At 27.9% G+C, this 25,038-nt stretch overlaps 1 protein-coding gene across 1 annotated transcript in view; it reads left to right on the top strand.

The window, feature by feature from the left end:
- Positions 1-3,548: 3,548 nt before the first annotated feature.
- The window catches only part of LOC126769690 (uncharacterized), a 50,624-nt gene continuing 29,134 nt past the window's right edge, over positions 3,549-25,038 (top strand). Inside the window, exon 1 of the mRNA XM_050488606.1 lies at positions 3,549-3,813. The gene's annotated coding sequence lies outside the window, so the exon portion shown is untranslated. The remainder of the gene's footprint in view (positions 3,814-25,038) is intronic.

The following is a 25,038-nucleotide window of genomic DNA, read 5'->3' as shown; positions in this document are numbered from 1 at the left end:
TCCTACGAATTCCTTTAAGGCCGACAACGTACCTGCGGTATTCCTGTCCTTGGACAGTAGTAATCACTTTCCATCAGGAAGGCCTCCTTCTTGTTTGCCCCCCTTTTACATAAAAAAGATCTCTTCCAGTAACAGATTATTTCATTAAAAGTAGACTCCTCACATTACTATGAGCGCTACCAATGACATAGTATGTTTGCATCCTTCACATTCGAGATTGTTAATTTTATTTGCACTTTCATTAGAGGAAAATTTACAATAATATGCCGTGACTCTATATCGTAACTATCGCACCCCAAACTGTGTACGTAAAATTAAAATGTAAGAAATGTATATTATATTCTATATCGATATAATCTTCTATCCAAAGCGGAAAGCATAGATACTAGACCTACATGAAGAATACGGACTTATTGCCGAACACAGTTATGATCAACTGCATTAACAAAATATTTAAAAAAAAACAATAATAATAAGCTTACTAATATATTTCGAGTGATTTGTGAAAGAATCCGCAATCATAAGATCGACTTTCGGTAGATTCTTTGTTAGTCAAAAAACTAACAAAATACTGCGCTTATTTTAGGATAAAATAGGATATTAATAATCGTTCTATGAGTAAAAGAACGTATGTGGGATGTCAAATCACAGAGAAGGATAAAATAAATAAAAAATTATCAACGCGCGTATCGCAAAAGAGTAGCCCGCAATAACGAACCGGCGATGTGACGTCACAGTCAAAACTCGGACGGAGCAAGAATTATACGAGAGCGCCCAAATTGATTTGCTTATAAAAAAAAAAGTTTAGATGATATAATCACATTTTTTTACACGTGTTATTATAATCTTGTAAAGATTATTTTAGTACAAAAAACATAATATTTTTTTTAATTTACATCTTTCTAATTGAGAAAAATCTATAAATATTCAAAGTCCATATTAATGGCGCTTATTGATTAGTGTTTCAAAATTATAATTGTAATACTTTTTTACTATCTAATTTAGGATTTTACGGGTACGGATCTAACAACCATTCTAATTAGTTAGCAACAGCCTGTGAATGTCCCACTGCTGGGCTTAGAAGAAGGTTTCTAATTATATAATTCTAATAACCCTTTCTAATTACTATATGCTAAATGTTCGAAGATAACAAGATTTTGCTAATTCGTTATACAGGTCATTTAATGAAGACTCAATTATTTTAATAATCAAAAATCAAGATAAATATAAATAACTACAAAATAAAATATAGGGAATTTTAATAGCCAATAAATAATATAGTTATTTGCGGATAGCGTAACTCATAAAACATAAATTCAAAATATCTTAAAAAATATAATATAAACAGCGCGAATAGACTTAATAAATAATGCAAGACACGGTGCGCTTGCGGAATGTAGTCATTATATTGACAGATGATAGACATTAGTCTCGATATTTCACCACACCAACTATCTGCAATTATAATCCGACGTATTAAAAAAGATATACTTACATGAATCGAATTAATGGACATGTTAGAAATGCCACTAAATCGCTTCCACTTTTACTTACGCTAAAGTCTAAACAAACTAGTCTATCCAGCCACATAAACATCGAAATTTTACGTGATATTTTAGTAGGTTTTTAAAGCATTTAATGAAATTGATATTATTCAAAAAGTAGGTACTTACTGTGCTATAGATGTGCGACGTATGTGATTAATGCTATGAAAAGTATTATATATTATTCTAATGGTATTATATTATACATATCATAGAAAACGGGCAAATTTTAATAATGGGCTATTATAAGTAGCCTAAATAAACTTTGAAATATAACCATTCTAATGTCTATAATATAATTTTTGGGACCGCCAATTTTTGTGTAATTTTAACAAAATTCAGACAGTCATTTTGAAATAAAAATTAACATTTTTATTATTGTTTTTGTAGATGATTCAGATTCCTGAACTTTCAATCATACTTTACTTTACTTAATTGTACATCACAAAGTAAAAAAAAAATACAAAACATGGATATAACCTAAATAAGAGTAGCATACAACTTTGGCGACCTTATCGCTACATAGCGATCTCTTCCAGGAACCAACGACGTAAGGAATAACTCATATGAGGTAGGTGGTTCATGTAATAATAAATAAAATAACATAAATCTAACTAATAAATAAATATAAATATGAAATACATATATATCAATAAATAAATTATATTATCAATTTATACTAAAATTATGATATTTATGCTACATCACAAAAAGGTAGCTGCATCAAAATAAAATTCTTAATAGGTTTTTTTATAACACTGCAGTAATTAGTTATTGCAACATTCTTCTTTAATATAATTGTCAGATTTTGAATCGAAAAAATTCTAATTTTATTTAATAACAAAAATTACTTATTAATTTCTTGTACAAAAGTGTTTCCTTAAACGTCTTAATGCAAAACATTTCATTAGTGGATATCGTCACTGTCATCGCGGTCATTGACACGTAGTACTGTTTCACTTCCTAAGCGTGACTGATTTGAAGGAATAACTCAACTGACACGATATAAACACTTGCTTTCTACGGCTATTTAAACTTAATTTTATACGCCCAATAGAAAACCGGGCGCACAGTTCATAGTGTAAAGTAAACAAAATATTCAGGAACATATTTATATATTATCATATAAATAATACTTTCTTTTTATAATTCTTAAAGACTCGTATCGAGTGACATACATGTTTTTCTCATAATTTTTATAACATTAGTTCTATTGCTATGACGTTGACAAAAAAAAAAATACAATTTATGAAAAGATACTTTCAATGGCTGTCAATTTAATGCTATGATCAATAAGTACACATTGTAGAGAAAACATAACTTTCTCGTGTGATAAAAAGTTACACTATAATGTTTTTTTAATTCAACTAAAATATCATGGTGACAATTGTAATATTACTTATAAAATTTACCAATTAAATATAAATGATTCATAGCTTAATAAAAATATACTAAATATTTTTGTATTTATCTTTTTGTATGATCAAATTCATAATCAAACAAAAAAAAATTCTATTGTCGTCGACTTAAGCGCAATATAAATATATTTACTTATATAACATTACCGTGACTTAAGATGGGTAGAAGGAACCAAAATCATCAAAATCATATACGTGTTATGTCCATACTATATACATTACATATTTACATTTTAGATAAATTATAAAAATAATATATTTTAGCAATAATAATTATAAATATCCAAAAAATTGTTAGATATTTTATAGTACCTAATCATCTGTAAGTTATATTTTGTTATTGAAATTCAAAATTATTATTCAGCCGTGGACTACGACTGAATAATACTTTTTGGTAATGGTTTGCGTCCGGAGTACCTTTTAAGTATAATTTGCAATCGGCATATTAAATAAGAGGCAAGGCATTTATATTTCATAAAAAATATAATCTTTTTTAGTCTGTAATCGGAACCAGTTTTCACGTCGAGAAAAATAAAGCTGAGGTTGCAGCACGACATTCCTGGCAAGGTAGTCGATGTACATTGCTCCGTTGGCCCCAGAAGTCGCCTTTGCCGTCAGTTTGAAAGTAGTGTTTTAGTCGCTAAGACGCCTTACCAAGTGGGCGCGCGCGTTTTCTTTCACGGTGGTGTCAGTTTAAATTTCGAACAACAAAAACATATAAAAAATATATTTGAAACTGTATTGTTATATTAAAAAGTGGCCAGTTTTATAACTTTAATGAAATAACATAAATCAGTGTGCACACGTTTGGATTAGACACAACTTTGGACGCCGGTCAAATTGTTGATTAAGTACGTACTATATTAAGATGATTAGTAATGGAATAATAATGGCTTAATTGTACTGTTATCACAATGCCCAAGTTACTGATGCTTTAATTAAAATTAATAACATGTTGTGTGTATAGCTGATAGACGAGGAAAACTTACACATATCTTGTTTAAATTATAATTAATTTTTATCTTGTATTAAGGACCTTCCATATAATTTAATAATAAAAATAGATTTATTACTAAATAGTAAGGTTTTAAACCAATTTTTATGTTATGCTTACTAAATTTTAAGTAGTTAAAAATTCTACAAAGGGAATTTTACTCGGAATATACTCATCACTTTATAAACAATTTGTAACAAGGTAATATTTTTAGAGCTGCGTTATGACGTCGTAAATTTTGACAATCTTCATTCTTGTAACAAATTTCACGGGCCTTGAAACAGGTGCAAAATTAACATATGAATATTTAACTATCCGTTTGTATTCAATCCCTTCTAAACAGGTGTTACTTTACACCTGGACTTAAGAGACAAATATGTATGTATTATTTATCTGTGCAAGTATTTAAAGTTTACAAAGATGGCGTGGAATTTGAAGTGATGGTCGCGGGATCGTATTCGATTCGCATTGTATTGATTAAGCAGATCGCTATTTTAATCGTGGTGTAGTTTCATTAGTGTCAATGAGTTCCGGCTATAATTTAATGTAATTATTATATCTTAATAAATAATAAATATAAAATAATCTTCTAGTTCACCGCAGGATTAGTTATTTTAGGAATACATTTAAAAAATACCAGATTATTAAACTTTACGGATCAAATCAGGATTAGAATTATTTAATTCCATTAAACTGATTTATATGTAACGATATATATATATATTATTAAATATTATGTACATGGTATTCATTTATTGTAATAAATTAGAGCAAATATTATGCAATAATTTAATTACAATTTATAATTACTTTATAAACTGTAATATGTTGAGTAATGTTCTAATTAGTAACTCAAAATATACACACGAACTATATACAAAGTTGACCTATTTCAAACTGCTGAGGTTTTACATAAACAAAATATTTCGTATAAAAACATTTTTTCCCTATTTTTATATTCAAAGCAACAGCATTGAACGCGGATATTGAAAACATAGAGTTTTTCTCTTATTTCAGTGCTAGTTATCATGCTGTCCGTAAATCTGCAATACTGGCTCGGATTTGTTTTTATTTCATACCCATTCGGTGTATATTTTTATTTTTTTTTCGAAATTCAAACGTAACTAACCAAAAACTACATTTGGAATATAGAATGTAAATTGTAACAAAAACAATTTTTATGCCAACAGTTCTACAGTAGGGAAATCACAACGAAATTTCGAGCGTAAAGTTTATATTAATTCAACTGGAATACAGAAGATAAACAATTATTATTTTGCCTACTTTTACTTAAATCTTCATCAAATTAGGTATATGCCACCTAGTCAAAATATAGGTCATATTTATTTTTTTGCTTAATATTTGTCTTAACATTAGTTTATTTTTGAATGAATTATATATCATCTTATTAATATTAAAATTAAATTTTTGAACTCCTTGGTAACAAGAATATACTAATGTATATATATTCACATACAAGACTACCGACTATGAATGAGTAATTGAATGAAGATGATTCGATCATTCGCGTTAGATATAAGAGGGATTTTCGCTGGCATACCAACAAGAGATTTGCATAGGCATTAAATCTGTTTACAGAAACGATTTCTCGCCGACGATCGGCCTAGATGTGCTTCGAACATGCGAAGAACACATAACAAATTGTTTATAATACCTATGTATATAACAGCTACTTAAAATGAAATTTATGTTACAACTCTTTTATAAGAAACTTATAAAAGCTTCAACAGCTTGAATAACGATAATACATATAAATAATTGTTGGATTTAGTTAAAGCTCAGTATTAAAGTTCTAAAATATATATTCCGATAGAATTTTTATGTGAGAAGTACTAATTGGACAAGAAAATTAAACTATAACGTAAATGAAAACTTATATTTTAGTGTTAATTCTATTTCTAAAGCCTAATTAATTTCGTTTTTATTATTATTTGAGTTTACCTAAAACTCAGAATATATACATAAATGCTAACACACAACACAACATTCACACAACACAACACAACATTCGACATAGTAAAAGAAGAGCCCGGTTATTATAGGCTCATTGGTTAAAAGAGTACCAAAATATGTGGTCAAGTTCTTCGCATGGCTTTAGACCTTGGGTAATGCAATATGAGTTGTCAATGTCAAACATAGTCTACATAAATTTTTATTCAATTTTCGAACAATACACTAACTTATTGATTATTAAAAATCTACCAACTAATTATATAATATCAAAGTTTTGAAAGAAACACCGGACCAGATCGTCTCAGACCTGAGAAGAACCGATGAAAGAATTTCAACATGATTTATCTTTTTTTTGAATAATTTTATTTATATTTAAAACAACCTGGAAACGATCGTTATATTCAAAGTGTGTTATCATATAATAAGTCATTACTTTTATAATATATTTCAAAGCACAAACGTTCTTAACTTCCTTAAATTAAAATGTACGCGAATAAAATGGCGAAGCACAGGGCGTAATTGAGATAATATTGTAAGATTATTTTAATTGAGGTGGACAACGTTACACATTCAACGACTTACAATTGCATAACAAAAAAAAAAATACAAAAAGATTTAATACTTATATCATTAAATACAATTAAACAAATCTTTATATATGCAAACTAAATATAAGATCCGTAAATTATTTTTTTATACTTTCACTTCCTTATGTAATATTTCTTTGTTTTTTTTTTAATTTACAAAGCAGCAAGTAATAAAATTTAATATTATTTTATTATTATTACATATTTAGTTAGAATCATCTATGAAACGTTTTATTTTAGTTATGAAAATAATTTTAAACTAAAAGTTTACATAATGCGTGTTACTATTTATAAATTATTCCAATGTAACTGAATATGTAATAAATGATTAAATTGCTCTTAATATATATGTTAAGAGCAATTTAATCATTTATCAAAGGCGAAATATTTTCGCCTTCGTAAATCATGACTGTTGACATGTTATGTTTTCTTAATTAATAGGCTATCTAAATCAAAAAAAATCGAATTTCAAAGACAGAATCTAATTATCTTTAGATTAGCGCTTTCATACAAACGATCTTAAATTGATATTTAAATTAGGAAATATCTGTTTTAAAAGCAACACCAAATAAATTGAAACGATTTAGTTTCAACAGGAAATAATAACAATAGACATTGTAATGTTCCTTATAAAATGGGTGGATGTTACGTGACAAATAGAATTTAACAATGCGAGTTAGAATCCTACAGGTCGCCACAATACGTGAGTTAGAGAAGGTCGAGCTTATTAAACTGAAATAAAACTACACAATAAAAGAACCACAAGAATACATTTATTTTTGTTTTTATATTTCGTTTTTTTCTAATAACATCAAAAACTAAATACCACACTGGGTAAGTGGTCACCGAACCCATCTAAATCTTCCTTGCAGCGTAATTACGCCTAATCAATCAGATCTAAAATGTTGGCTCTTGTGCCTCTATTTTTACTGGCTCACTCACTCTTTAAATCGGAACATAACAATATTAACGTTAAACCGTAGAATAACTGATAAGTGGATAATGAATATCCAAATTTGTTTTTTTTTTATTGCAGTTCATTAATCAAATCGCAGCACAAAATCATTAAAGCTTAAGTCTAAATATTTTATTCTTTATGAAATGTAATTTTAATAAATTCTATTAGTATGAAATAGAAGCATAAGTAGATTAATTGCCGTCAAGATCATGTAAAAAGCTAACCCAATAGTCATATTAATAAAACTGTTCAGTTTCAGATTCGATTCGAACTTATAAAGAAACTTAGTTTGTTAATTTTCACTGCCCATAAACAACAGATTCGATGAAACAATTATTTTTTATTTAGCTTTATTCATGAAATGATTTTATCATAATAAATTATTAAATGGCATATAGCAGTTAAGTTTCTACATTAAATTTAAAATTGCGCTGACTTAAATTAATAATTAACAATTTAGTATTTTTTTCGCTTCAAGGTATTTTTAGTTTACAAATATTGAATATCATCAAAGTCACAACCGAAAGTTGATTTTTAAAAACGATTACCGGACAAAAGAATTCTATATGAAAGTAGTTTAAGTTACATTTTGATATCCATTTTTATAACTCCTTATATTTTTTCGTCTGTAGTTTTTATATTAACGTTACAGGTAATGAGCCTTAACATAATAAATATACGAGAAACTGTAAATGTAACTGTAATAGATTATGTATGTAGTAAGAATTATTATGTATGATAAGCTGCTGTTTAATTTATAACACCTAACTTGTTCTATTTCTTTTACTATGTACAACGTATTGTCTTTGATAGAGTTTAGATTTTATAGAGACCTGAATGATGGATCCTTGTTAAACACACTTTGCTTAAACACACTAAAACACACTTTTTAACCAAAAAGCAAGTTTCAGTAAATGAAACGAGTGCTTATTTTTTGAAACAGTAATATACAAAAACTTTACTTTCTTTTACCAGTTTCATTTTACTAGATTTAATTATTATTTTTATCTTTTTATTCTGCCTATCTAATTTCAGACGATATAAAATATCTTAAATTCAAAGGAAATATTGCTAAAATACAACTGACATTTAAATACATGTGTGTAGGTCTAAATGTGTATATGTAGAATAAAGGCATCCTCGTCCCAATAAGGATCTCTTTCAGTCAACTTATCCGTTTAGAGTACATTATTACAGGATTCTTATATACACAAACTTTCTCTTGTATAGAAGTTAACTATTAAAATATTGATACAAGTTTGTTTAGTTTTCTAGATACGCATGGAGAACGGTTTCCAATTAAGTTATGCGGAACGAATGCACCGAGTGAGCGTTTGCTATCACGGAATAGATATCCAATAATTGATTGTCGACAAACATTGAAAAAAAATATCTTAAAAAAATAGTCCAAAATAATATTAACATGCGTAACATCAATGCAATATATATGACACTTCATAGAAAAAAATGATCTTATTTGTTACATAATATACAAGAAAAGCAACAATGAGTCGAAATTCGATAAATAAATAAAAACAATTTATTTTATAACAGAGGACAATAACAATATTACGATTAATTATATTACGGGCAACATTTGTCGTTGCGAATATATTCAGTTAATGCCAGCTTATGCTGTATTTTAAATTTATCATAGCCTGTCTACAATACGAATGTTTTATAGTTTAGGCTTTGCGTTGAATGGAAGTCAATTAAAACATTGCCTTTTATATATACTTAATTATATGATAATTTTAATAGCTTTTACTTCGGAGCATATTTCAAAAATCGAATAATATTCATACAGAGGCTGAAATTCGATGAAAGAATAAACAAGCTCAGTCATTTATGCTGACTTATCAAATTATATTATTATAGTGCTAAATAGCATTATAATAATTGAATTACATTTAAGCATTGGCAACATATGAGTGTAACTTACTAATATTAAAATGGCTATAGTTTGTGTGTTTCTATGTTTGTACGGTACAATTAAGCTCGAATGATTTCACTAATTTTAATTAGCATTAGCATAAATTTCGAATTAATCGTGTATAGAATATAGGGCATAGATATTTATTTCTTTTTTCATATCTATAAGATAGTAAAGATCGATATTAGTCGGTTCGTATTCTATGCGTCCTTTTATCTGATTAATTTAAAACTTAGTTTAGTTATTGTTGACACTTAAATGAACATTTCTGGCATATATCAACGTATATAACCACATGTTTTATCCTTTTCTACAAAAAATATTAAAATTGAATTGCAAAGCAGGTCGCTTTAGCTAGTTATATATTAAGAAAATATCATTAAAAAATTAAAAAAAAAACCTTTCACTGAAGGAAGCGGATGGGTAACAGCTAGTTGTAATATATGAGATTTAAAATAAATACTCAATTAGCGCGAAGTATGTCAAAACAGTTACCGTTATAGTTCATTAGCTGGTGATCAACTAGACCACCGTGATGTCATCTATGTACAACTACTTTGACGAGTAAAAACAAGACTTCGATAATAATTCCATTACGTATGCTATACTTATCCATATTTTATATTACAAAGAAAATGCAAACTATCTACATACATCTTTTTGAATTTGATAATATAAGGTGACGTAACAACAGTGAAGGGCATAGATATATTATTCCTACCAAAAATGTAAAAGGCTTAAATATAAAAAAATAAAACTAACGAAATCAAGATTTAGATACATATTAAGACGAATGCTTAATATAGATGAAACTTCGGAAAAGGTGGTATATTTGAATTAATTTAATAGAGAGATATGCAAACCCTATATATAGAAGGATGATCTAAAGTATGACAACATTTTTTCCTTCTCGATTTAAAGCGTTTGTTATACAAACAATATAGATTCACATATATGTGCTAAATATATTTTGCTATTTTATCGGTATGATTTAGTTTTTATAATTTCAAAAGGTTTTAGAATAATATTATAACACATACTTTTAAATCAGATGCAAGAAATATACCTAAATATTCATCCACCTACCAACTAATATCTGCCATTTTTACATTTGTAGGTAAAATCTATGTTTAAATAATATAATTAAAAATAAAGTATTTCTTTACGTTTATATATTTGTATATACAATAAGAGTTTAATAACTTACATTAAGTCGGTATATTATGTAAGAGAAAAAAATTAAACATTCTCGTAGTTTTTAACTTGAATTTCGCAATCCACGGAGGATGCACGGGGAATCTTAAAGATGGATTAATTAAGTATCTCTTGCGTGAAACTTGTTACAAAACTTACGACTTAATTTGTCTTCGATCAAAGGAAAACGTGTAGATGCAAATGTTAGTCTTATATTTTGTATCAACTCTCGTCGGAAACATGTTTTAAATACAAAAGTAGCTCGATATAAAAAAAGTTTTTTTTTTATATTATTATTTATAACAAGTAATTTATAATTTAAAAAATAATAGCCTTTGCTTAATAGTTTTTGTGTACTTTATTTCACTTTTCTGTACACATCGAATTATGTATTCATTCAAACTATTCATAAAACTAACAATCTGTAATTATTACGCTTATTTTACATCGACAATTAAGTTATAGACTGTTTTGCCATTGTTATATATAACTCGTAACTCATAATAATATGTAGATTATGTGCACGCGCTGATTGTGGAATTATAGTATTTAGAAATTCAATATAAATTTAAATATTTTAAAATTAATTGAAACATAATTTTTTAAGTGTTAGCGCAAATTATAACGTTATATATATAAATAAACTAGTATGTATTATGAAAATTTTAACTTAGATTAAAAAAAATATAATAAAAGGTTGTTTAACTAAAATTAATCGTAAATATCAGTTAAAATTTAGAAATAAGTCTGTATATGTCTATATAAATTAGTATTCTTATAATATTTTAGTGTCATAAGAATACAAATTATATTTAAAAAAAACAAGCCTTCATTACTGTATGTCAGACGAAGAATCAAATTTACAATAATATAATAGTTTACACAATTTTAGGGTCGGTGACAATAAAATGTTACAAAAGTATTTGCAACATTTAAACTTATTAGATTGGGTAGAAACGTTAAAACTCAGGTGAAAAATTTGAATCACTCATACAAACATATCAGTTAAATAAACATGTTAAAAGATTGCATAATTTTTTATGTATATTTAATTCAATTTGTGTTCAATACTAATAGTAAAATACTAATAGTTCAACTGACTGACAGACTAATAGACTGTATATTATTTGCATTGGATGTAAGATTACACAAGCGTGTTTTTATCATAAAGGCAATTACATAAGAACCTGTCTAACTATCTACACTGTAATGTGTATAAGTCCTTATATTATTATCGTACGTTATTGTGTATTGCATAAGGACCATCTCTCCGCTTCCCTGTTTATATTAGTTGATTTAAAGTTACGTAATTTTATAAGTATCCAATAATCGGTTAAACGATAACCTTAAAAATTGAGTTCCGTATTATTTCTATGATGAAAAACAATGATAAAATCGGTCTAGTTTATAAGTGTAATTATTTATTACGGCAATTAAGTATTTAGTTTGTGTGGCCCAACTTATACGCCCAATGAATAATGCAAATTGCGAAAGGATTTGAATTTATCATTCATTTAAGCAGTTACGTATAAAAATATTATATAATACATAGTAGTCGAAGAAATTTAAGTGAAAAATAAATAGAGAGAAACAGAGAAATATATGTTATATTGCAAATATGCGAGTAATATTGTGTTAGTGTACTACGAACTGCTGGATGCAAAAACATCAAACTTTTATAATTGATTTTACACTTTAGATTTACTAATCTGACTGAATACTGAACTCTCATTAGTCGCATATTGCGTCATCGACTGCCAGCGACCAATCACCATTCAGGTTAGAGTCAATCATCATCTCAGCGAATGTTACTCATTCTGAGTAACATTTGCTGATCTCTAAAAATCGTCGGCGTAGCCTTTCGAAAACTTTGCGATCGTTTTCGACGTCTACGAATCATGTAATAGGGGTGAATGTACCGACAGATGTCATTGGTAACATAAATAATAGATATTTCAGTTATTTTATTTTATCAAATGATTGCTTTCGCTGGAGTATTAAAATGCTTACTTGTAATATTATAACTGGTTTTTCATACAATTTTGATATTAATACTGCGAATCAAATCTAATAACATAACGGTGCTATGATAACTTTCATCGTAATAATTAAATTCGATTGCAACTACCGTTTTATAACAAAGTTCAATTAAAATGAGTGGTCATTTCAAAACAATTTGGATGAGTTTGAATAATTTATAATTGGAACTTTTAGTGTATAACTTTAAATTTAATTAAAATAATGTTACTTATTTTAATCTAAAATTTTACTCATGAATTGTATGTTCAAATCGTGAACTTAATGGAATTTGATTGTTTCTATCAAACAAACTTAAATCAAATAAAATACTACAACCTCAAATAAGTCCTCAAATCTTTTATCAAGCTAATTTGTTTTTTATCTTTAAAGAAATAAAGGTCATTTTGTTTTGAAAATGCTCATGAATAGTAATGCTTGTGGAACGAAACTGCTTTAAAAGTCATGAAGAAATCTTTTCGCCTTTGGCGTGCAATGCTTAATAATAAGCTGTATATTTGAATGTTTTAGCACTCTTGGTCATGCCATGTTAAAGTTTGAAAGTCTTTGTCAGTTTTGAAAATTAAATACACAAAAACTTTAAAACACAATCCCATAAATTGCTTTTTTTAGTAGCAATACAACATTTGGCTAAGATTACAAACAACATGGCTCTTTCCTTATTTGTAAGAATAATTATTAAATGAATTCTTTACCTTATCAAATTAATATGGTATAATACATTTCTTTATTAAGTAGAAAATATAAATTAAATAACAAGAACAGATAAACGTTTCATGAGTGTAACATTATTAATTATTATTGATAAATTTACAAATTGTATAACTGACTTGTTACAATATTATGATTTTATTGACAACTTAAGCTTAGTACATAAACTTTTCAACCGACGCGTGTTAACAACAAATTAAAATGCAATTTAACTTTGGTTGAGACGTTGCCTTGATGAGTCCTACTGGCCCTAGCTTACACTAATTCCCGTCAGCATTTACTATAGTTTATCGTGAGTTCAAAATTGATAATAGATCCAGTTTAATATAATACGCTTCAAAACACTGTACATGTGAACGAACTATATCATTGCCGTGTGAAACATCTATAAAGATGCGAAGTGCGATTAACGTACAATACCAAGGTCGTTTATCTTTTCATGATGCTACTGGTTATGTGCGTTTTTATTGTGGTTACACGAGATTAACAAGACAATACTTAGGAGAACAATGGAATAAGTGTACATTTACGTACTGATATTTGTTACGTATATGTCTAACTACAGTTAAAAAGTATTTGTCAATGTGATCATCTTAATATCTATTACATAGAGTATGAAGCGATACAAGTAAACACTAATTGTGATGATAATACAATATTTTTGTCATATTAGGTTTGAATACATTCTGAAATTCTATTCTTAACTTACGAGTATTTAACTATTTTGGTATCAATGGTACAATTTGTGATGATACAAATTATCTCAATCAATCTATAAACAATTTATAAATTACTTTTATTAAAATATAATTCTTAATTTCTTAATATTCCGGCAATTCTTACATAAGAAAGACAATTCGGAGAAATCTTTTAGATTACTTGATAAATATGTAATGCATTTAAACAAATTAATTCATTAAATGTTCAATAGATCAACAAGAAACGTAACAAAAGGTGTCGATAAGAACGGACAGGAATTTTTATAAGCGAGAAAGCTGTGATGTTTCGCTGGTTTGCAACGTGACAACAGTACGGTCTCATTACGTGACAAAACGCAAACGTTAACACGCAACTTGTCTCCTAAACGATTAACAACATAGATAAACAATAGACTTCTGTTCAAAAAAGAATGGTTTGGGTTGTTCACATAAATATTATCATCATACCAGAATTTGTCGAAGACACTGTACATATCAATTGCCAATTAAATTGTTAACTAATGGTTTCCTCTTCTGAAGTATTTAAACTTCTTAAAAAATCAAGAAAACCTTTTATTAAATTTGAGATTGACAATAACATACCAACACTTTTTGCTCTAAATTAAATTCTTAAATGAATACATTACTTAAAATATCTATTTTGATTGAATACAATACGAGCAGTATAAATAACATAGTCTGATATGAATCTCAAATGAATACCATAGCTATGATCTATTTACGGTGTCATGGGACGGATGGTTACATATTATGCTCAATGTCAATAGCCTCTCCCTAGAGATTTACATACATGGCGGTATGTAGGACAATGCCTTTACTACACAATGTGTAATACTTTATAAATTATTCAGCTATTTTAAATAAAGTTTTTATTGTGACGATAATAATAAGAGATTATCAAAGGTTGTTTTTTGTTTGAAAACTATTGACAATTTTATTTAGATAATTGTGAGTGTAAGCAAATGTCTTAATCGACATATATTTAATTGATATTATAATTCGTATTTATAGATAATCGGTTGAGTAGTTAAGTCATGAAAGCGTAAAACCAACTTTCGCATTTATAATATTAGTTAGTATCACTGTATTTACTGGACAATAAAATAGCTTAGGACTACAAAATTATTAGCTGTGTAGAAGGTACACTGGATAGAACAAATGGTTCTTAATCGAAGCCGCAAATTCAAATTCGGGCAAGCATTTTCATATATTTCTTGGTCGGCGGTATAAAAGAAAATACAGCGATGATGCCTGCCTGTGTTGGATGAAATTCAGTCACATGCGATTGCAAAACCCACAGTGGAGCAACATGGTGGAATAAGTTCCAAGCGTTCGCCTTTGACTAGCTGTGTAACAGCCCATTAACTGTTACTTTATACAAGAGCAACTCAATCCTAACAAAGATTTGAAGAAATGTTAGGTATTATAATTCAGTTGTAAATTTGTTTACCTTTTAATTACGAGTATGTACAACATTATTTCTATCCTTTTGAAGTTTCGAAATAAGGCATGTAGTAATTGTCGTACAAAACAAATACTATGTTCAACGATTTTACGGTCTATTAATTAAATAACCCTAATGGATACGTACATTAATAATTAATAAGCATTAATACCCGTATTTATAGAAGTTTCCTTAAATGTTTTCGATATTTTGAAACGATTAAACGGCGGAAACGCGCAAGGAAATCCACTTAGGAAAGACAATTTGAAGAATCATTATCATTTAATAATACCTGTGCTAGGTAGGATTACTCATCACACTTATATATAAAAGTTTATACATATATTTATTTATACAATAATAATGATGACCTTACCGATACAAGATAAATTGTCAATTAAAGAAACAGGTTATGTCTTAAAACCAAGTACAGGCGGTATGTAGTGTATTCAAATATCAAAGTTACGGTTATTTTGATTGATTGCTATAAACACGGTCAAGGTTACAATAAGACTCAGTCAATGTAAGCAACTGCCAGAGAATTACAAAACAAATTGATAGGAAGTGCGATATATATATTTCATATCTGTTTCCATTTTATTTCGTTCTTGTTCGTAATAATTTTATTTAATAATATATTGACATTGAAACGTTTCAAATAAATTGATATATCAAATCAATTTCCTATTTAAAAGTTGGTACAATTCTGTTTTATAGCATTTACTTTTGCTTAAATATATAAAAGTTAAAAATATGGTGGTTTTTATAATTTTGAAGGAAAAAAAAGGTTTTTTCAACCGCAACTAAATACTATGTAGCTATTTTATGTATATGAATATTTTTATGTATACACTTAGAATAATTAAAATATCTTTTGGGTTTTCTTTGAATATAGTTGATATATTGATTCTATATTCTCTAATCAAGTTAAGGCCGAACAGATTACACGCGACGGCCACCGGTAGTACGTGACTAAAATATTAATTCAAATGGTAATCACTCGCTCCTTCCATAGAACGGAACTACATGTGCTTAAAATTTATTTATAAATACCTATACTAGCTCCATATAAGGGCATATATTGATAGCCTAATAAACTTACATATTACATCCGTCAATAGCAAAAAAAAACCCCAATAAAATATAATGTTACATTGCATTAGCGTTAAATTACTTATGATAATGATAATGATAATGATAATCTTATACACATCTACAAAATACAGATTCATTTTATTATTATAGTCGTCAAGAGGGGGGCACAGATTATATTGCTAATTTATTAAAATAACAGATAATTTAAATGTATATATGTATAATTAAATAAAGTTACTACAAATGACATGAAGGTTGCTTAAGATCGAATACAAGCTTATTAAAAATCTCGCCACTGCAATTCAGTCACAGACCGCTAAATTCGATATGTCAGTCAAATTTTAATTTTAATGTGATTTTTTATAACTTTTTATTTTTAAAATGTTTAACACCGTTTAATGTCGTTATAATTAACTTAATTAAAATAATACTTACTGCTATCAAACCATACAGAAAAATTAGCATGCTACCTATCAAATATCCATCTCTCAATGTAGAGTGATTATGTTTATTAGAATGCATTTAATCCGTATTTTGCTTTCTGTTCACGTTATAGAAAAATCTTAATGTATAAGTGAGGTAGTATATTGGACTTTTTTACTCATATAGAAAGGCAGTCGGGTTTTCTAATGGAAACTAATCAATCACCTTAACCCCTAGACTTGCTCTTCCGTATATTGTATGAGCCGATAGAATATTGCGAGGTCAAACCAGGGTACTGAATTTTCACCATAGAAAAACTGCTTATATATCGGATAAAATGATGATAACCATGCTTATAGAGTTTCCAGTATACATTAAATTAAATAATAATACAACTTACTCATCGTATCGTTTTTTTTTGAAACCTTTAACTGTTAATACTTCATTTTGGACATTTTTAATTACTTTAAATAAAGACATAGTGTTATTTGTTGGATTAGCAAAAATTCTTTTAATTACAAAAAAACACGACTTGAGTAAATACATTTTGATTTATAGTAAAGTTACATCTACATATTTACATCATTAATGCATTGTGCAGACAGGATACGCCTACAGCAATGCAATATGAATAGAAGATTTAGTAATAACGGCAGATGGCACTTCTGACTCAGAGTCAGATGGTATAATAATAGACATATTTAATCAATATTTATCTCTCCCATTCAAACTATATTTTAAATATTTATAACCTCGCCTCTTGAACTGAAATAATAATTGATAATGTTTTTGTTTTTTTTTTACCTTAATTTACCATTTTATTGCATGCAAAGACAGACTAGAGATAAACAATATGCTTAACAAAAGGCCATATCAAATACTGACGGCCTCTTCCAGGTAACCTTTGTGATTGAAATTATAATAATTAACATAATATAAAGTGTAAAAAGATAACACTATAATTATCTTTATAATTAAAATTAATAAAAATGAAAACATATATACACGATAAAAAGAAATAAATAAATACATAGTCAAATATTTATAAGTATTTATGAAATAAATGAATACTTAGCAGTCTTAAATTATGCAAATTACCTAAATACAATTATATAATTTCCTGTAATATAAAATTCTAATTAGCATTCTTATTGGCTGTGGGAGTATTAACTCCACCAAGCCACAGCCAAATCAAGCCCTCAGACTCTGCTACAATCATCATAAAAATGTAATAAAATAATTTTGTAATAATCAAATTTAAATAAAATAATTTTGTAATATTAATTTAATACTATAAAGCGTTAATATTTAAATAATCTATCAGTGTTTTCATCGTAAAATAGCGTAGTAATAAGACAGTCATAAATGGTTGGGGACATAACTTTTTAAGGAAACCTGTTCAGGCGTTTGTAGATTATCAGGTCAATTCCTTTCTGACAAAAGGATCTTATCACCTTTCACAGGAGCGATTGATTTGAAATTACAGTCCCCTGGCGCGATGACGCTTCTATAAAAACATTACAAAGTATTTATGATAAAGTTAGTATCAATAAACATATTTAATTATTTATTATTAGAGGTACTTTTTGTGTCGGAGGTTATTTAAATTTTAATTTAATTTTAGTTATTAAAATATTATGTGCAACACATTTTTTCTTTTATATTTTAAGCAACATTTTCTACAGATTCTTACATGATAAGTTGTCGCAACACAACATTTAAGTCAAAAATTACAAACAGTAATATACTAGAGCAAGGTTGATGTAAAAAACTCTTGAATACAAAATAAAATTTAACTAAAATAGAAGTTAATTTGCAAAACTGGCATATTTAGTTTTTGAACAGTTCTATTAATACATAAAACTCATTATATTAAAGCATCTCTGCAGAATTTTCAGTTTTATTACGATAACAGATATTTCTATAACAATTTTATTCGAGATTTATATTGTAGTATAAAATAACGTGATGGTGTCGATTTACCGCCAACTAATTAATTTGCATGGTATTAAATAAATCATGTTACATCCACTGGGCAGGAGCAGGCGTCATCTTAGCATTCACCTTGACTCGCCCGTTACGCTCCGAAGGTCATAGGTATTAGTGATTTTTTACCATCGTATACTCGTATCAGGACTCGAATACAGATCTAATTATCACCTAACATTTTTTACAATTCTCACGAGAATGTAGGCATTTTATTACAACATATTAAATATGACACTTAATTTTTTTTATTTAGATAATATATTCTCTTACAATTTTTGTAGAGCAGCATTTTGTTATTCTATTGTTTCGAATATTATTACTCCATGGCCAGTTTTATTCTGAGTAATAATGAAAATAAAGTCATTATAAGTACACCTTGTATGCAAATTTACGATTGCCAACACTTCCATATATCGTCGTTTAAAATAATAATATTGTAATCAATTAGATATAGGTTTTTATAAGAAATTAATAAAAACTGAGTTAGTCCAGATACGTTGCATGTTTTCCTGCATCCGATACTAATGTTTTTTATTAAATTATTCAGAAGATATTATTTAACAAAAGTAGGTACTAATAATTTTTAAAAAGAAAATTATATTATGATACTTATGAAGTGATACTTATAAAGCGACACGTGATAACATACATATTTTATAAACTAGAAATACTTATATAAGAATAATTACCATCGCTAAGATAAATTAAACATTATAAACTGAACTATGTCAAGATATTAATTATTGGTTTTTCTTTTCTGGCAATAAATTTTAAATGAATCGCTGCTCGAATTATTTATTGTTACTTCGCTTTTGTTACCAGATATACGGCATAAAGCGAGTGACACACAATGGAGATATAAAATTATATCTAAAGATAAAATATCACTCTCGATACAATTCAATGAAACATCGCACACAGTGAAAATATCATAATAAGACAAAATACTCAAGATAAATTTAAAAAGTCCATACCAATCGATTGATTGTTAAGGTACGATTGTTAATGTACCATAGAATAATTACTTCGGCATAGGAATCTGCGTAGGAGATATTATAGTGCATCATTCAAGGCGCCAACACAAGTGCATTCTCTATTCCCTCATACATATATAGTCAGTTGAGAGAGATTAGATCTAACGGCATTAAGTGCATTTTAAGGCATGGGAATTTAACATTAAAAACTTGTAGCTCTAGGCTGCTGAAAATTTTTTGACCATATAAGCCAATAACTTTTCCATTCATTCATCCCGAACCGTGATTTGAAACTGGTTTCTTATTATCTGCAGTCTCATAATTAGAATAGTAGTTACTATGGCAGTAACTACTATTCTACTTCTACTGCTCTGCAAATAAAAAGTATCGTATCGTACCTTAACTTACATTATTTAATCTCAAGATATCGTAATATAAAATATGGCAACTGTCGATTAAGATGCAAGCGTTTTTGTTATTATGTTATTACAACCTCAAATCACCAAATTGTATAAAGACTATAGACTAGGGTTACTCAAATCATTTGATAAAATACGACGCCCCCTCTTCTTTCCTAATAAGTCTTGAATTGGAGAACACAAGACAAATTTCCTTTTATTTATTTCTTATGTTATTTCAAAAATTCAATAATTTTTCTGGCATTACAGATTAATAAGTTATTTTATTGTAGTTTTTAGTTCAATTTCCGCGCCCAATTATCGGTCATTGTTGGTATAGATTCGCTAGAAATAACTGAATAAGAATTACAGAAGCGAAACAGCGGATGCCGTATAAATTTGATTACCACGAAAAATGTTATGTAATATCAATTAGATGCAATAATCGTAGACGATTCCGTAATACGTGAACGTAAGCTCCGTAATAGATTACTTATTACCATTCAATTATTGTAATAAATACTTATCAATATAATTTCGTACATTGATATAGAAGTTAATTTTCAATTACAACATTTTACGGATGTTATGGTCCTAAAAGTATATCGGGGACATATTGAAAAAATTAATAAGAGTATCTACTACTTCTTCATTTGCGGGCGAGGTGTACAATAAAGAATTTTTCACTAAGTTTAAGATACAATTAGCTGTTAAAAATATCACGGCAAGATGCAAAGCGCAGAGGAAATTTGAAATATTAATAATGAAAAAAACGTTCATTTTTAAAGTATAAATTAAAGGAGGATAAATTTTATATTATTTGAAAGGTATAAGAAATATGAATCAATGATGATGAAACAAAAAGTACCGCCAAAATTGTAACCATAAGTAATTAATTTAATTGTTATATTATTAAAATGTTTTATTTATTTGTATAGAACAAAACAAGTTAAATTCAAAGTGCTATCGACCGGTTTTATGTAACTCTCGCTTTAGTGAAATTACGTTAGGCTCAGGTCTTCCTTCACGTAATCAACGAAGTCCTAAACCGTGAAATCTCACTTCGTGCGAATCGTTCAATTGAATACTTTAAAATTTTGTAATATAAAACTATTATAATAATAAATAAAGACGACGCCAAAATTATTTAAAAAAATATATATATTCACACATAACCTCATTTGTTTTGTAAACGAATTTTCGAACGAAAATATACTGACTCGTTAATTTATTATTTGAATAAAAAAAATTTACTTAAATAAACTATAATGAACAATTTTTAATAAAATACATGTTTGAAATGTTAATTTTTTATATTAAATATAATATATTATAATTAATTCGACAAATTATTTTTAGAAAACAAATTGTTGTAATAATTGATATGGTAAGTATGGATGTCACATAAAAATGTCACTCTTTAAATTGGTATCAGTAGTAAATTATTAATTTAATTGCTGTATACCTCGCGTATTCAATTCCAACAAATTTCACGCTTACAGAATTGGGCGGATTACCGCCACGGTCCATAAATCACAATGTACAGGATTACGACGCTTTATTATGAAACGAAGATGTGTTAACTGCGAAACAATTTATAATTAACGTAATTACCCAACATGTATAAATTAAATCATTTGCCTCTGATCACAAGAAGTTTCATAATGCGAGATAGGACTCGATTATCTTTCAATCGGAGAACAAGTTATCTTTCATAAACTTTAAACACCCAAATGCGAAAAATAACGAGACATATCTATTCATAATGCAAAAGAGTTTCGAAATGTCGATTTATTTGTTTTAATTTTTATTTCACTAAACAACAACAAACTATGGAAAACCATTACCTTTTTGTTGAGATTCGCTGTATATATACATATTATATTCTCCTATAACAAACTTTGTTGTCAATATATTTGACGAAAAAACAAACAATTACTACAACAAATAATTAGCTAATTATTACTCTGTTTATATTGACTTCACTTGCCAACAACAAACAAAGTCAGAATATAAACAAATCTAGGCAGTCAATTTCAATCTACTTCTAGTTGTCATAAAGGCTTGAAACTACACAAGTAATTCTAATATGACATTAAAATAATTTAGTACAACCGAGTTGATTTGATGACGATCCCAAGAGATCGATAGCTCTTTAATAGTAACTTAGAGTTTGTCTAAATTTATTTAGTTTATTTGCCTTGTACAAATGGTATTTTTATATTTTAATAGTAATTTTCATGGTACCATGACACATGGCCGAAATGTTGTTTTTACTTTTAAAAACTAGAAGTATTAGGTGTTATGAAATTAGCAACTTTTAGCAGAATAATGTTTTAAGTAAACTAAATTAAAATCTTATAATTTTAGTATTTACTCTGAAAATATTATTTTTATTTTAATTAAGTTTGTGCTGTAAATTTAGAACACTGACGGCTTACCTTTAATCTTTTCTCGTTTGAAACTAAAAGCTATTAACCATAAAAATTTAATTGAATTGAATTCTCAATTTGCTGAACAGTAATTAAGTTGAATAAAATATATTTATTCCTTTTTAATTACATAAATACTCGTAAGTCGTTATTTATTACAATGCATTTACACTTAATATGCACACATATGGCCAATACAACAGGTGCATATTAGTGCCAATGCTATCATTGTTTTATGTCAATTAAAATAAATCTTTATTTCACACGAATAATGTTCTTTTTATATTGTACAATTTATGTAGTAGAGTTTTGTATCGCAGACAAATCGCTGACAGTTTCCCGTCTCGAGAATTGATAAATAGTGACCTTCTAGATTTAGTGGTATGCGATCGGCCTCTTTATGAATAGTAATACGTTCGTATATGTTTCCACTGTATGTAACGGTTACATATTGTATCATAATATATAATATATATAGCCCAATCTATCTTATAAAATATAATTAATAAAAAAGCTATCAATATTAACAATAATATGTACATAGCTGGTATTTATATTATCATTGCTTTTTTATTTTTTTTATTTCACAGAATAAATATTTTTTGCATCACCTTTCACTAAAAGTTATAAACCAAACATTCTAACCATAATCATATGACTTCTTTTCGCATGAGTTGCTCATTTTATACCTTGTGATAAAACCTAAAACAAAGCACCAACGCTTTTGAATAAAAAAATACGAACATCATTATATTAAGAAGAAAAACATCAATGTTCCGCTACAGATAAAAGTGGTCAGTTTAAAGCCCTATTTTTACTAATTTATTTATCATATATATGATAAGTACTTTAACAGTGTGAACACGACGTTCTTAAACCGATATAACTGTATATCATGTTTTCGTAAAGCTAAATAGAAATCGTTTCATACAACAATGGAACAAGAAAAACAATTTTGTTTGTAAACATTGAGCGTCCGTCAATTCACGTTGACCTACTTACCTCACCTTGCCGCTCCTAATACTGAGACACACGACTTTGAACCTTATGTCATATTTTAAATTTTATACACCAAAAAATATTGAATAACATGCACACACAATTATAAGTAGTATAAACGAAATTACCTGTTGATAACTTAATTAATTAACGACCTTTTTTCAAATTGATGCTTCATGTATATTATATACCTTTAAATATGGTTTAAAATCAAGTTCCCATTCCATACCATACTAAAATAAAAGTGTATATACATATACATATAATGTTCAAATGATGCCTTAGCCCAGCAGTGGGACATTAACAGGCTGTTACTGTTACTTTACTGTGTATTTAAATAACGACTTCCATTCTATTTGAGTTTAAACATTAAACAAACAAGATAGTAATTCACCGATGAGCCCTTTACCTCTCACCTGGCATTCAAACTACACGTAAGTTATTATTGTCAATAATATTTAATAAGATGGGTAATCAATAATACAAGCAATATTGCGACATCAAGCAATAAAATTAATGGTAAAACGAAAAACGTTTTTTTTGTTGATTTAAAAAAGTGGGTTCTCAATTATTTTGGCGCCTTATGTATTTTGTTATAATTCTTTCTGCTTTGGTTTCAGTGTAGCTTCAAGATTGTCCCGTATTAATTTTCTTATAATAATAATAATAATGTCCTCCAGACTGATTTCGACCATGGCGGCCTATCTCAAGTGTGTGCGCAAACACAGGTGCACTCTCTATTCCCTAACTCTCATAATCCGATGGGACGGCGATTCGACACGACCGGAAAGAGTTCAGGCGCAGGACCAACGGCTTTACGTGCTTTCCGAGGCACGGGAGTGTACACACTTCTAACTTCCAGACTCCGGGCTGCTATTGAGAATTTTCTGACAGAAAAACCCAATAACTTTTTTTATTGGCACGACCTGGGAATTAAACCCTGGACTTCCGGATCTGCGGCCTTACATCAAGCCACTAGACTAACGAGGCAGTCAATTAAAATAAATTAAAATTATTATATATTAATTAAAATTTCTTCATATTTGATATTTAATTGATATATTTTTTTATAATTGATAATATGTTATTTCAATTCGAGCCAATGCGTGTTTTATTCTTATACTAACAGCTTAACCAAGAGTTATATTACTATGTTTTAGAATATGCATTAGTGGTTTGATCAGGAAGTGTTCGGCTTGCATTCTTGCATGTCTA

This window comes from Nymphalis io, chromosome 7 (assembly GCF_905147045.1).
Source record: "Nymphalis io chromosome 7, ilAglIoxx1.1, whole genome shotgun sequence".
In the NCBI taxonomy this organism is placed as follows: Eukaryota; Metazoa; Arthropoda; class Insecta; order Lepidoptera; family Nymphalidae; genus Nymphalis; species Nymphalis io.
Note: the sequence above shows the minus strand (reverse complement) of the source record. Positions and strands in the feature narration are given on the sequence as shown.